Source organism: Phacochoerus africanus, chromosome 3 (genome assembly GCF_016906955.1).
Source record: "Phacochoerus africanus isolate WHEZ1 chromosome 3, ROS_Pafr_v1, whole genome shotgun sequence".
NCBI lineage: Eukaryota > Metazoa > Chordata > Mammalia > Artiodactyla > Suidae > Phacochoerus > Phacochoerus africanus.
The window spans coordinates 49491042-49504231 of NC_062546.1; the positions used below are offsets into that span (position 1 = coordinate 49491042).

The 13190-nt window shown below is 38.3% G+C and overlaps 1 protein-coding gene across 3 annotated transcripts in view; it reads left to right on the plus strand.

Annotated features, from left to right (window-relative positions):
* The window catches only part of SLC23A2 (solute carrier family 23 member 2), a 156982-nt gene that overhangs the window by 18413 nt on the left and 125379 nt on the right, over positions 1-13190 (plus strand). Inside the window, exon 2 of one of the 3 annotated variants that reach the window (XM_047771721.1) lies at positions 7041-7166. The exons of 1 other annotated variant lie outside the window; for it this stretch is intronic. The gene's annotated coding sequence lies outside the window, so the exon portion shown is untranslated. The remainder of the gene's footprint in view (positions 1-7040; positions 7167-13190) is intronic. One more of the 3 variants, XM_047771722.1, reaches the window with a different exon arrangement.

The following is a 13190-nucleotide window of genomic DNA, read 5'->3' on the forward strand; positions in this document are numbered from 1 at the left end:
CTTTCAGGCCTTTGGAGTTTATTTTTGTGCATGGCGTGAGGGTGTGTTGTAGTTTCATTGATTTGCGTGTAGCTGTCCAGGTTTCCCAGCAATTCTTGCTGAATAGACTGTCTTTTTCCCATTTGATGTTCTTGCCTCCTTTGTCAAACATTAGTTGACCCTAGGTGTCGGGGTTTATTTCTGGGTTCTCTATTCTGTTGCATTGGTCTGTCTGTCTGTTTCGGTACCAGTACCACACTGTCTTGATGACTGTGGCTTTGTAATATTGCCTGCAATCTGGGAGAGTTATGCCTCCTGCTTGGTTTTTGTTCCTCAGGATTGCTTTGGCAATTCTGGGTCGTTTGTGGTTCCATGTAATTTTTGGATTGTTTGTTCTAGTTCTGTGAAAAATGTCATGGGGAATTTGATAGGGATGGCATTGAATCTGTAGATTGCTTTGGGTGGTATGGCCATTTTAAGGATATTAATTGTTCCAATCTAGGAACATGGAATATCTTTCCATTTCTTTACATCTTCTTTAATTTCCTTGGTTAATGCTTTATGATTCTCGGCATGTAAGTCCTTTACCTCCTTGGTCAGGTGTATTCCCAGGTATTTGATTTTTGGGGGGTGCAATTTTAAAAGGTATTGTATTTTTGTATTCCTTTTCTAATATTTCATTGTTAGTGTACAGAAAAGCGACTGATTTCTGCATGTTAATCTTACATCCTGCTACTTTGCGGAATTTGTTGATCAGTTCACGTAGTTTTTGGGTGGAGTCCTTAGGGTTTTCTTTGTATAGTATCCTGTCGTCTGCACACAGTGACAGTTTTATCTCTTCATCTATTTGGATGTCTTTTATTTCTTTTGTTTGTCTAATTGCTGTGTCTAGGACTTCCAAAACTCTGTTGAATAGCAGTGGTGAGAGTGGGCATCCCTGTCTTGTTCCAGATTTGAGTGAGAAGGCTTTCAGCTTTTCTCCATTGAGTATTATATTTGCTGTGGGTTTGTCATAAATGGCTTTTATTATGTTCAGGAATATTCCCTCTATACCTATATGGTGAGAGTTTTTTTTTTATCATAAATGGATGTTGGACTTTGCCAAATGCGTGTTTCTTCATCTATTGAGATGATCATATGGTACTTGACTTTTCTTTTGTTAATGTGGTGTATGACGTTGATTGATTCGCATATGTTGAACCGTCCTTGTGAACCTGGGATGGGTCTGCCATTTTTTGACCATTGAGCACATTTTGTCACGGGTAAGATCCATGCCATGGAGTTTGGTCAGGCAGTTTTTGCCCTGCACATCTCAGCAATCAGCTTGAATTTTCTAAATGCAGCTTCATCTTTCTGCAGATTAGCAAAGCTCACTTCAAACACATGGCCCTTGAGGCCATTGGTTGTGATTTTGGTTCCTTGAGTTGTTGTGACTGTTTTTTTCCTAATATTTCTAATATTGAACATAGTTAGTGCTTTCATATCACACCAATTTTTCTTAGAAAATGGGTCACCCAGTTTTTTCTTGGCTCTCTTTTTGCCACGTTTTGTAAGGTGCTTGTTCTTGCCGACCTCATTGTGATTTATAGCAGGTCTTTTTATATCCAGGATATTAGCACTTGTAAATGTTATAGATATTTTGCCCATTTTGTCCTTTAATTTTATGATATTGTTAACTACTATTTTTTTTATTTGTAGATCATTTTTCTTGGGGTTTAGTTTTCAAAATAAAGATCTCATTTTTTTCAAAGGAAATGTTTTTCTCAAAGATGAATAATCTACCAGAACATGATTTTGTTTAAAATATTTTTAGATTTTAGGAGTTCCTGTCGTGGCTCAGTGGTTAACAAATCCGACTAGGAACGATGAGGTTGCAGGTTCGATCCCTGCCCTTGCTCAGTTGGTTAAGGATCCAGCATTGCTGTGAGCTGTGGTGTAGGTTTGCAGACACGGCTCAGATCCCGAATTGCTGTGGCTCTGCATAGGCCGGTGGCTACAGCTCCAATTCGACCCCTAGCCTGGGAATCTCCATATGCTGCAGGAGCGGCCCAAGAAATGGCAAAAAGACAAAAAAATAAAATAAAATAAAAATAAAAAGTAAGATATTTTTAGATTTTAAATCTGCTTGTTTGCTAAAGAGGACTTGGGATAATCAGCTGAATTAAAAAGGAAAATTTGAACTTGATGATTTTCAACACCACGGTCTCAATAAATGGGAACTTTAAGTGATACAGTCTGGAAGTAGGGTGGACTTATTCTAAGCAGCCAAAAGGGGAAGCTAGATGTCATTTACAGACTTTCTACTCAAGTTTGTTTGTTTGTTTTGTCCAGGCCTGCAGCTGGTGGAAGTTCCCCAGGCCATTATTCAAACTCATACCATAGCAACTACCCAAGCCGCAGCAGTGGCAGTGCTGGATCCTTAACTGTGAAACGGGATATTATCACTTATTTAGTGAAGGAAAGGCAACTTATTTTTCTTGAAAGACAGTTGCAACTCAAGTATGTGGACACATTGTTTTTTTAGTGACTTATTTTGCGTAAATATTTATGAATTTTTAACTTATTTCTAACCACAAATAGAATACATGTTCATTAGTAATGTCTAAAACAAAACAAAACAAAACGAAAATAAATGACATCATCTTGTATCTGACACCCAGCAAGGATTACTTTGGTATTTAGGTACGTGTCTAGACTGCTTGGCTTGCCAATAAGTGTAGTTTTTTAATATAAAAATGGAAATGCTCAGCCTTTTTTTTTTTTTTTTTTCACTTAGTAACAGATCATGCCTGTTTTCTCATGTCATCAACTAGTGTATTACAGAATGGCTTTGTAGTATTTTAACTTAAAAGTATTTTACTGTCATGATTTAGATTTATTTTACAACTCAATATAATTATACTTATGTAGTTGTTTTCTAGAGCAATGATTTTATTGGATATGCATTTTTTAAGAGATGAATGTTAAATATATTGAAATGGTTTTGATCAAACACATCTAGCAAATGATGGTGACTGTTTTTCTGATCTTGGGACTTGGCAGAGGAACTTCCCCCACCCCTTTTTTTTGGTTGCGCGTGGCTTGTGGAAGTTCTTGGGCCAGGGATCAAACCCACACCACAGCAGTGATTAATATCCTTAATTTTTAAGGAGTTCATACAGATGAATAAGAAAAAAACTCAAACCTACTGAAAAAAGGGCAAAAGGCATTTATATAGTTCATAAGAGAATTATAGACATACGAACTAAAGGAATCAGGATTGAAACCAGATTTCATTCTTTGCATGTCAAATTTGCAGAAGTTTAAAAAAAAATCTAGGAATGGCAAGTGTGGTTAACATAGTTTTCTCCTCTTGTGCTTCCTTTGTTAGCATGCCAGTTTTTTCAGAATAAATTGGGAAGATAACTATTTCCCATTTCTTACCAGGAAGGTTAGGCTATAACTGGCCTGTGAATTTGTCCTGGTCTGACATATTTCTTGAGCATAATTCTTTGCTTTTGCATTTTTCCCTATTGTTATTTGTACAGGGTCTCAAAAAATAGTTTTTTTTCTAAAAAAAAATTGCTCATTTCATCTAGAATTTCAGGTATACACATGCCTGAAAGTTAAGTCCTTTAAAAAATGCAAACTAAATGTAAAAGCATGGCAAGTATATAGTATTTTGTGTTTGCCCTTGCTTTCAGAAGATATTCTTTGTCATATTAAGCAAGTTCATTTTAATTTTAATTGAAGAGGTTTTGTTTTTGTTTCTTTAAATCGGGACTGAGTGTTTTGTCAGTCTTTTTTGGCATGACTGAATTGATACAATGATTTGGCTGCTTAGTTTCTTGCCTGTGAATGGGATTGGCCCTGGGGTTGTATCTTTCCTGCTTCTGAAGTGTTAACATCCCCTTTTAAGGAAACAGTAAAGTGCAAAAATGACAGTTCTGTATTATTTCCCTGCATATTTTTTGGTGACTGTTTTTTAATGTGGGAAATCAAAGTCTGGAAACCAGACTTTGTACTGTTGCACACCCCAATTAAGAGACAAGAGAAGCACTGTGAATAGTTTCTTGTGAGTGTGGAGTGGCCTTTATTGGCGGAAAGTCAGGTGATGTGTCATTGTGTTCCAAGTGATGTTTCCTCTGAAATGCTCTCAAGAGCCTGGGCTTTGATCTCAGCTATATAGCCTGTGTGCAAAGGGCAGGTTTTTCTATTTCCTGAGTACAGTGGGACCGACGAAGGGGAGGGCTGTTCCAGTGGTGCTGTGACGGAAGTTCAAGGATGCTCACGTGATAACTGAGTCTTATTTTTGTTTTGTGGTTTCTCCTGCTTGATTCCTTTCTCAAAGCTTCCTTTCTTTAAAATATATTTGCATTTCCCCGATGTTAGAATCTCTGACCCAAATCTGTGTTTTGATCTCTGATAGTTGTTCAGTGGAGTAAAAAGTGAGTCTTTCCAAACACTTATCTTACCTATCAGCTTTAAAAATACTTTCCAAAAATAAATATAGAGTCATAGTGCTTTCACATTCAGAAGTTTTTTATGATTTGTCTGAATGATATTTTGTTAATTTGCAACTTTGCCCTCAAAACCTTAAAAAAAATTTTTTTTAGCTTTTTAAAGGATTTTTGAAAGACGCATATGCATGTTGGAAAATAATTTCAACTCATCATAGTTGGATAAAGCAGATTTTAAAAGTCATACAGCCTCTTATACCCCCTACAGTCAAGGCAGTTTGATGTTTATCCTTTCCTGTGTCATAAATATGTTAGTATAATTATACTTTTAATAAAAGTTGGATTATGTTATACATATTGTGCAACTTGCATTTTTCAAAGTACAAAATGTATGATTTGTTTCACCTAAAATAACATGTTCTTTTAAAGCTTTTCTTGCTACTTTTTCCCTGTTCTTTCCATTATTCCTCTTCTTGACTAATCTTCACTGATGGATGTCACATTTTGCCTCCTTTTCTTTCTCTTTTTTTTTTTTTTTTTTTAAGGGGCTATACCCATGCATATGGAAGTTCCCAGGCTAGGGAACAAATTGGAGCTACAGCTGCCAGCGTATGCCATAGCTCATGACAATGCCAGATCACCGACCCACTGAGCAAGGCCAGGGATTGAACCCACATCCTCATGGATACTAGTCGGATTTGTTTCTTCTGTGCTACAGTCGGAACACTTGTGTCTCCTTTTTGACTATGTAAAGTTTTAATAAACATAGCTTAAAATAGATTTTTGGTTATGAAAATCATTTGGGGAAGTAAATTACCCTTTTTTTTTTGCCTTGGATGCCAAATATGTTTTAGAAGGAGAAAACCATAATTTCTGTATTCTAATCATGTAAAATGAGTAATATTTTTTATCCCAAATAGCAAAATGCCAGTGTTTAGTTTCTGAAGTTAAAAAAAATACAGGATTACTGGAGGACCTTTGAAAGCTGGACTGGTACTGCTGATGGCATTTGTGTGTTTATTCAGAGTCATCTGTGAGTGGCAATGCTAATTTGCCCTAGAACTGACCATGAAGTTGAAAGATTCATAGCCTAAATATATCCCAGTGAAGAACTTGTTATCTGGCTAAATTGTAGTAATTTCATGTGTTTTTCTATATAATGGATGGAGGGCCAGGCTCATATCTGGTGTTGCACTGACTGTTCCAGAGACACTGCTGGGGTCAGACTCTGGCTTTTTATTGTTTAATGCATGTACAAGTACAAGAGTGTATAAAATACATTCATTTAATACACAATAAGATGAACATCTGTATACCTATTGAAAACCAAGCTTTTTAAAAAATAGGTATGCAGATGTTCATCTTATTGTGTATTAAATGACCCAGCTTTTTTGGAAGCACCCTCCCAGTGTATTAACTCATTAATATGTTGGCTTTAAAAGAAAGTGATTTTTGAGTAATTAAGTTTTCTCTTTTGTTTTCCTCATAAATGCAGTTTATTCTAGCAGTGATATTGAAAGCAATGTAGAGTCATAATGAAAGGTGAAGGTTCTGCTGTCATAGTCCTGATGGATTCTACCCCCTTGTACTTGTCACATCTCTTATAAGCTCTAGGACTTTTACCAGGAGGCCTCACCCCTTCTGAGTTTTCTTAGCTGTAAAGTGTGGGCCCAGTGGTTCCTTAGGGTTGTTGTGATGATGTAATTTCACATGTATGATATATAGTACAATGCCTGGCACATAGAACTAAAATCTTTGAAACTTTTTTGAAAATTGAGGCCTTGTGCTAGGGAATATGGAGTTAGAAAAATTATCAAGAAAGCCCTTTGGGGAGTTCCTTTCGTGGCGCAGAGGAAACGAATCCAACTAGGAACCATGAGGTTGCGGGTTCAATTCTGGCTTCACTCAGTGGGTTAAGGATCCGGTGTTGCCATGAGCTGTGGTGACGTCGCAGACTCAGCTCAGATCTGGTGATGTTGTGGCGTAGGCTGGTGGCTACAGCTCCAATTAGGCCTCTAGCCTGGGGACCTCCATATGCCGTGGGTGCAGCCCGAGAAAAGACAAAAAAAAAAAAAAGAAAGCCCATTGGATACAAAATTGCTTTTTCCTGGTGTTCTAAAATACTGTCTTTCAAAATATTTTGTGTAAATGGAGAGTTAATTTTTAAGGGACTGAAGGTGCAATTTGTAATCCTGCCTAGGACCCTGGAGATACTTCTTTTAGAGGGAAGAAGTAATAGAGCAAGTTCTAGGACTTGGCATGGCCCAGTGAAAAGTAGACTGTAGTCATCAGTCATGTTGAATGCCTCCTGCCAGGTTTATTATGACTTTTTATTTTTTAATTTTTTCTGGCTTTTTCAGGGCTGAACATGTGGCATATGTAAGTTCCCAGGCTAGAGGTTGAATTGGAGCTCCAGCAGTTGGCCTGTGCCACAGCCATAGTAACGCCAGGTCTGAGCCACGTCTGTGACTTAAACCATTGCTCACAACAATGCCGGATCCTTAATCCACTGAGAGAGGCCAGGGATTGAACCTGCATCCTCATGGGTACTAGTCAGGTTCGTTACTGCTGAGCTGCAACAGGAACTCCAATTTTAATTTTTTTTTTTTTATTTTTCTCTAGCTAGGTCTTGACTCCACTAACCAAGACTCCATGCGGTTTTGAGGTTGGACTTCAGCAGCACAAGGAAATGTAGCTGGGCAGCTTGTAGTGGAAAGCGGATGGACAGGTCTGCATCACACCATTTAGGTGCGTCTGAAACATGATCTTTGTTCTGCATTTTGTGCTGATGGTCCTTAAGTGGCAGACCTCATTCGTACTTGACTTTGCCTTTTGCAGATTTCAACAAAGGTGTGAAGGCAATACTGGGAATACTTGTTAGGTTAATGCTAATGATAAGGTAATGAATTTCTTCAAGGCCAAATTTCACATAAGTAGATTAAACTGGAAAACAAACAGGTACGGTCTTGCCACTTATACTAATTACAAGGTAGGAGGTGAATATTTTCATTTTCCTTTATGTGCTTTTGCATTTTTTATCCACGAACATTTGAGTACCTATTTCTGTTGGGGTTCTTGGTCAGGGTCACATATGTGAAGCTTGGGGGTAAAGATGTGGAAGACCTGTTCCCTCAATTTCATCAATTTAAGTAATGAGACTAAGCACAAATAGTTAAGTATTGAGACTAAGTACAAATATGTTACTAAAGAACATTCCTTTTTTTTTTTTTTTAACTTTTCTTTTTTTTCTACCATCGCCTTCATCCCAAAGCTTGATGGGTATTTTGGTTATTTAAAACTTTTTGCTGTTACAAATAATATAGCAGTGAAATTTCTTGTACATACTTTGGAGAGAATACCCCATAAGTAAAATTTCTAGCAATAAAATTGTTTGGCATAGTGCATAAGATTTTCCAGTTTTTAAATTTTGATAGATACTGGCAAATTGAGAATTTAGAAGCTGCAAGAACTTATACTCTTGGAGTCCTCACTGTGGTGCAGAGGAAGTGAATCTGACTAGTAACCATGAAGTTGAAGGTTCCATCCCTGGACTTGCTCAGGGGGCTAAGGATTAGGCGCTGCCATGAGCTGTGGCATAGGTCAAAGATACAGCTCAGATCCTGCGTTGCTGTGGCGTAGGCTGGTGGCTATGGCTCCAATTCAACCCCTAGCCTGGGAACTGCCACGTGCCAAGGGTGTGGCCCTAAAAAGCAAAAGCAAAAAAAAAAAAAAATAGAAAAAGAATTTATACTCTTACAGATAAAACATTCTCTCACCTTTTTTGTCAAAACTAAATTTATTCGGTATGGTGGATGTAAAATTATGGTATTTTTATTTATTTACTTTTACAAGTAAATTCACTAGGTGTACAGTTAAAAGAACTTTCAAAAATGTCGAGGCGATCGATCATTTTAAAACATTTTTCATTTTCTAATATAAGTCTGTGCTTGCTATTTAAAAATTAAATAAGACTTGGGAAAGAACAAAAATTAGGAAGAAGAAAATCTCCTTGCTCCTCTACTTAATGACACCATTGTGAATATTTTTGTGTCTGACTTTCATTTTTTTAGTTTTCTTTGTGTAGTTTTTTCCCTTAAGCCATCATCATTAAATTGTATGTGTTTTGTCATTGTTGTTGTTGTTAATGGCCAGACCTGCAGCCTGTGGAAGTTCCCAGGCTAGGGGTTGAATTAGAACTACAGCTGCTGGCCTACACCACAGCCACAGCAATGCCGGATCCAAGCTGTGTCTGAAACCTACACCACAGTTCACAGCAACACTGGATCCTTAACCCACATACATCCTCATGGATACCAGCGGGTTGGTTAGCACTGAGCTACAACTGGAACTCCCTGTTTTCTTAGTAAATCATGAGGGAGATGAGGGCAAGTTAGTTTCTGTCTGGGGATATCTGCAAAATAAATGGGCTCCCAACTCCCAGTGTTTTGGTTACCGTGTTTATATTTCAATTCACAAATATCTTTCTCTGCTCTGTTTTTTCACAGAGTTTCTCTCAGTTTCTGGTGGCTTATGGTGGATACTTGCCAAATGTACATGCTACTGCCACCTCAAATTCAACATGTCCATACCTCTTTCATAACTTGCTTTGTCAAGTACATTTCCTTACTTATTTTTAAAGGAGGGACATTCTTGTTTTCCTGGAGGTCACCTTTGATACCAAGTCTTAGATTTTCTTTTTCCTTTGAAATTGCTCCCTCTATCCATCCCTCTTTCTCCTGTTCCTTCCACTGTCCCACTTGCCAAGATCAGTATACTTAGATTAACACAATAGCTTCTTAAACTTCTGTCTTGATTATCCAGTGGAGGATTCTTTGTACTCTCACCACCTGCCCAGAAGCTCATGTGTCAGAGAGCTGTGTTGCATTCACATTGGACTTCGAAGACTCTGGTGAGGGGTTTTCTTCCTCCATTTCCCACAGTGTTCCCTGTTAGCCTGTTTTCATGCTTACCTCTGGGATCCATGGAGGCTTCTAGCTCAGGACTCTCCATCCTTCAAGGCTGGCCCCAGGTTCCACTTCCCAAGTCGTTCGTGACAGTTTCAAGCCCTGTTGAGTTCCTTTTTTTTCTGAGCTTTCCTGCTGGGTTCCTTAGTTGCAGTCTGTCCAGTTAAATGGTAGATTGCTCTATTTCCACCTCAATGTTAGACCATTGTGGCAGTTCAGGAAGCTAGCCCAGCAGTTGTTTTTTTTTTTTTTTTGTTTTTTTCCTTTCCTATTTTGGCTGCCCCACAGTATATGAAATTCCCAGGCCAGGAATCAGATCTGAGCTGCAGTTTTGACCTACACTACACTTGCAGCAATGCCAGATCCTTTAACCCACTCTGCCAGGCTGGGGATCGAAACTGTGTTCTAACACTGCAAAGATGCTACTGATCCTCTTGAGCCATAGCAGGAACTTCTAGCAATTGGTTTATTCTATTTTCTTTGAGACTTTAGTACAGATGCTAAAATATTAAGCTCTTACTTACTCAAAGAGAAGGCTTGATAGTATGTTTCATCATTGTTAGCAAGAGCATACAAGTGACAGTACACTACACAGCTGAGAGTACCAGCTCTGTCCAGTTCTTGGAGCCTGGAGACTGGGTGCTGATTCAGGTGCATTTTATGTCTTTTTTTTTTTTTTTTGTCTTTTTAGGGCTGCACCCATGGCACATGGAGGTTCCCAGGCTAGGGGGTCTAATTGGAGCTGTAGCTGCGGGCCTACACCAGAGCCACAGCAATGCCAGATCTGAGCCATGTCTGCAACCTGAACCACAGCTCATGGCAATGCTGGATCCTTAACCCACTGAGCAAGGCTAGGGATTGAACTTGCAACCTCATGGTTCCTAGTCAGATTTGTTTCCGCTGTGCCAAGATGGGAACTCCCCCCAGGTGCATTTTAGAAGTTGATTGAACTACCACCGATGTGAAGGGACTTGGATATAAACTGGATCAAAAACTGAGCAAGGAGGGGAAATTTCTGTTTTATTGGAGGATGATTTCCAAGAGGCCTCACTGTGTCTGGTAATTGTGGTGTTTTCGGTTTACAGGCTCTGCATGCTGTTGACGTCAATGTCCTACTTTCCCATTACTAAACATGTTATATAAAAATGCTATGTTTATAGTTTGATCAGCAGCAACAAGAGAAGTAAATATTTACCGGAGAAACTGGGTAGTTTCAAAAACCTATATAAACACTGATGATTACAGAGCTTGCATAAGAAGGTAAGGAAGGAAGATGGAAGAGTTGTGTAATGGTTGTATGAAAGAGATTCCAAGCATACTAGAACACCTCTGGCTTTTTCAGGTTTTAAAATCAGCGTGTTAGTATAGGATTAAGACCAGCTGTCTGTAAATTGTCTTAAGTTTGGTTGCTTGCTGACTTTCTGTTTGGTGTGGAAAAATCTCATCAATGGATTTGTCCCATTCCCTCTAATGATAATTCCTTTTAAATACGTGTGTTTTGTTTTATGTTTACCATGCAAAGCCAGAACCTGCAGTTCAGCCCCTTTGGATTTGAATAGTATTTACCCTTGGATGGACCTTGTGTTTTATTTAGATTTCTTACGCTGGTTCTGAGCTTCTCAAGAGCAGCCCCCAGCTCCCCTTTGTGCTCATTACCACATGGATTTCTGCTTTGGCTTTTTTTCACTTCTGTCTCTCTCCCTCCTCCCAGTCCTGTGAGTGTGAGAAATTAGGTTATGCCACCTGCTTCCCTCTGTCACAATGCAGGCTGCAAAGTTGATTATGTAGGATATGATGTAGAATTGGCTTTGGTCTTTGGACCAAGGTATATACCCATGCCTGGGTATATGTGTATTTGCGAAAAAGTGTCAAAACACACTCTTTGAATGGGATCTGATTGTAATTACCATGGTTGTATACTATAAAACAGCTAATACCCACTTTCTTTAGATGACTGATGCTGTCCATTACAGTTATAATGGGGGTCAAATGTGTAAAATTTTCTAGTAGCTACATTGAATAAAGTTAAAAACAGGTAAAATTTATTTTAGTAACATATTTTATAACCTGGTATAAAAATATCATCACCTCATGTAATCCATATAAAAATGAGGTATTTACTGTTTTGTTCATGGTAACTCTTTGAAGTCTGGTGTGTATTTTACACTTAGAGCACATCTTAATTGGACTGACCACATTGCTAGTGCTCAGCAGTCACACGGGGCAGGTGACATTGGGTAGCACAGCTTAAGACCACATTGCTTTATGTACTACTGAGTTGTCAAGGAGTAAGCTTTTTGATTTGGGGTATTTGATTTGGGTGTGTGTGTAGTATGTAATATGTAGTGTGTGTACTATGATATCTTCCATTCAAGGACTGCATAAATAAAATATAGTTTAGTGATGTTTCTGTCAAACTCCCCTTTCTCATTCTTTTTTTCTGTCAAATAGGGGGGGTTTCCCATTGCCCAGAAAATGTTTCTTAGCCAATTCCACAAGTAGATTGATGGCTAAGCAGTATTTCTAGATGTTAATCCATTTATTCCCTGGTTTGAGAAGAAAAACATTTATTTATTTATTTAGTTTTTGTAGGGCCGCACCTGTGGCATATGGAGGTTCCTAGGCTAGGGATCAAATTGGAGTTGTAGCCACCAGCCTACACAGGAACGCAGGATCTGAGCCCAGTCTATGACCTACACCACAACTCCCAGCAACACCTGATCCCCGCCCCACTGAACGAGGCCAGGGATTGAACCCACATTCTCATGGGTACTAGTTAGATTAGTTTCTGTTGCACCACAAGGGGAACTCTGCCCACAATATTCTAATACTGTATCTACACTTTAACCAACCAGTTTTCTATTTCAGTTTTCTATTTTTAGATATTAATATTTCCCTCTCCAGTTTTGGATTATTCTGAGCACTATTTTAGTGAACATTCCCATAATGAAAAAGTTGATCCTATTTTAATTGTTATGATAAATTCCTTAAGAGTAGAATTGTTGGGACGAAGGCTATGTTTATTTTTGGAGAATTTAATGGCCATCTAGAAATGTTAAAGCCGCTTATTACTCCCTCTAGCAGTATATCCAAAGTGCTTGCCTGAATAAGGAACATTAAAAAATTGTTTAGTAATTATGATTGGAAGGAATTGTAAATAATACATTTTATTTATGTTCTTTTGGATTTCTCATGTTTTTCATGAGAAAGCTTACACATGATTATATTCTCATCATAAATTTAGTGAGAAACATTAAAATAAAAAAGGGATCTTAATAGTATTAGGAATTCTTATAGCTAAGAATACACCAGAGCCACAGCAATGCAGGATCTGAGCCGTGTCTGTGATCTATACCACAGATGATGGCGATGCCAGATCCTTAATCCACTGAGTGAGACCGGGGATTGAACCTGTGTTCTCATGGATGCTGGTCAGATTTCGTTAACCACTGAGCCACGATGGGAACTCCTAAGTAGACTACTTTTAATTGTGCGTGGCTAAGTTTTCCTAAAGCTAGTATGCCAGAGAAGCTGCCTTCCTGACCTGGCAGCTGGATAAATTTTGGGTATGCCCTTCCCTCTCTGAAATCTTATATTTTTCTAGTACACACTTAGAGAATCAAATAGATTCAGGAAATGTGGATTCCTTGCTGCACGAACTCAAGAGATGCTTTTGGATAAAGAAGGCTACTTGGCATGAATTGTGGTCATTGTTTTTGGAGGGAATAGTGAAGAGAGGTAAACAATTTAATTTGCATTTTGAGAGGTCTGGAAAGGGTTTGCTGAAGAATTATTCATTTAAACAGCG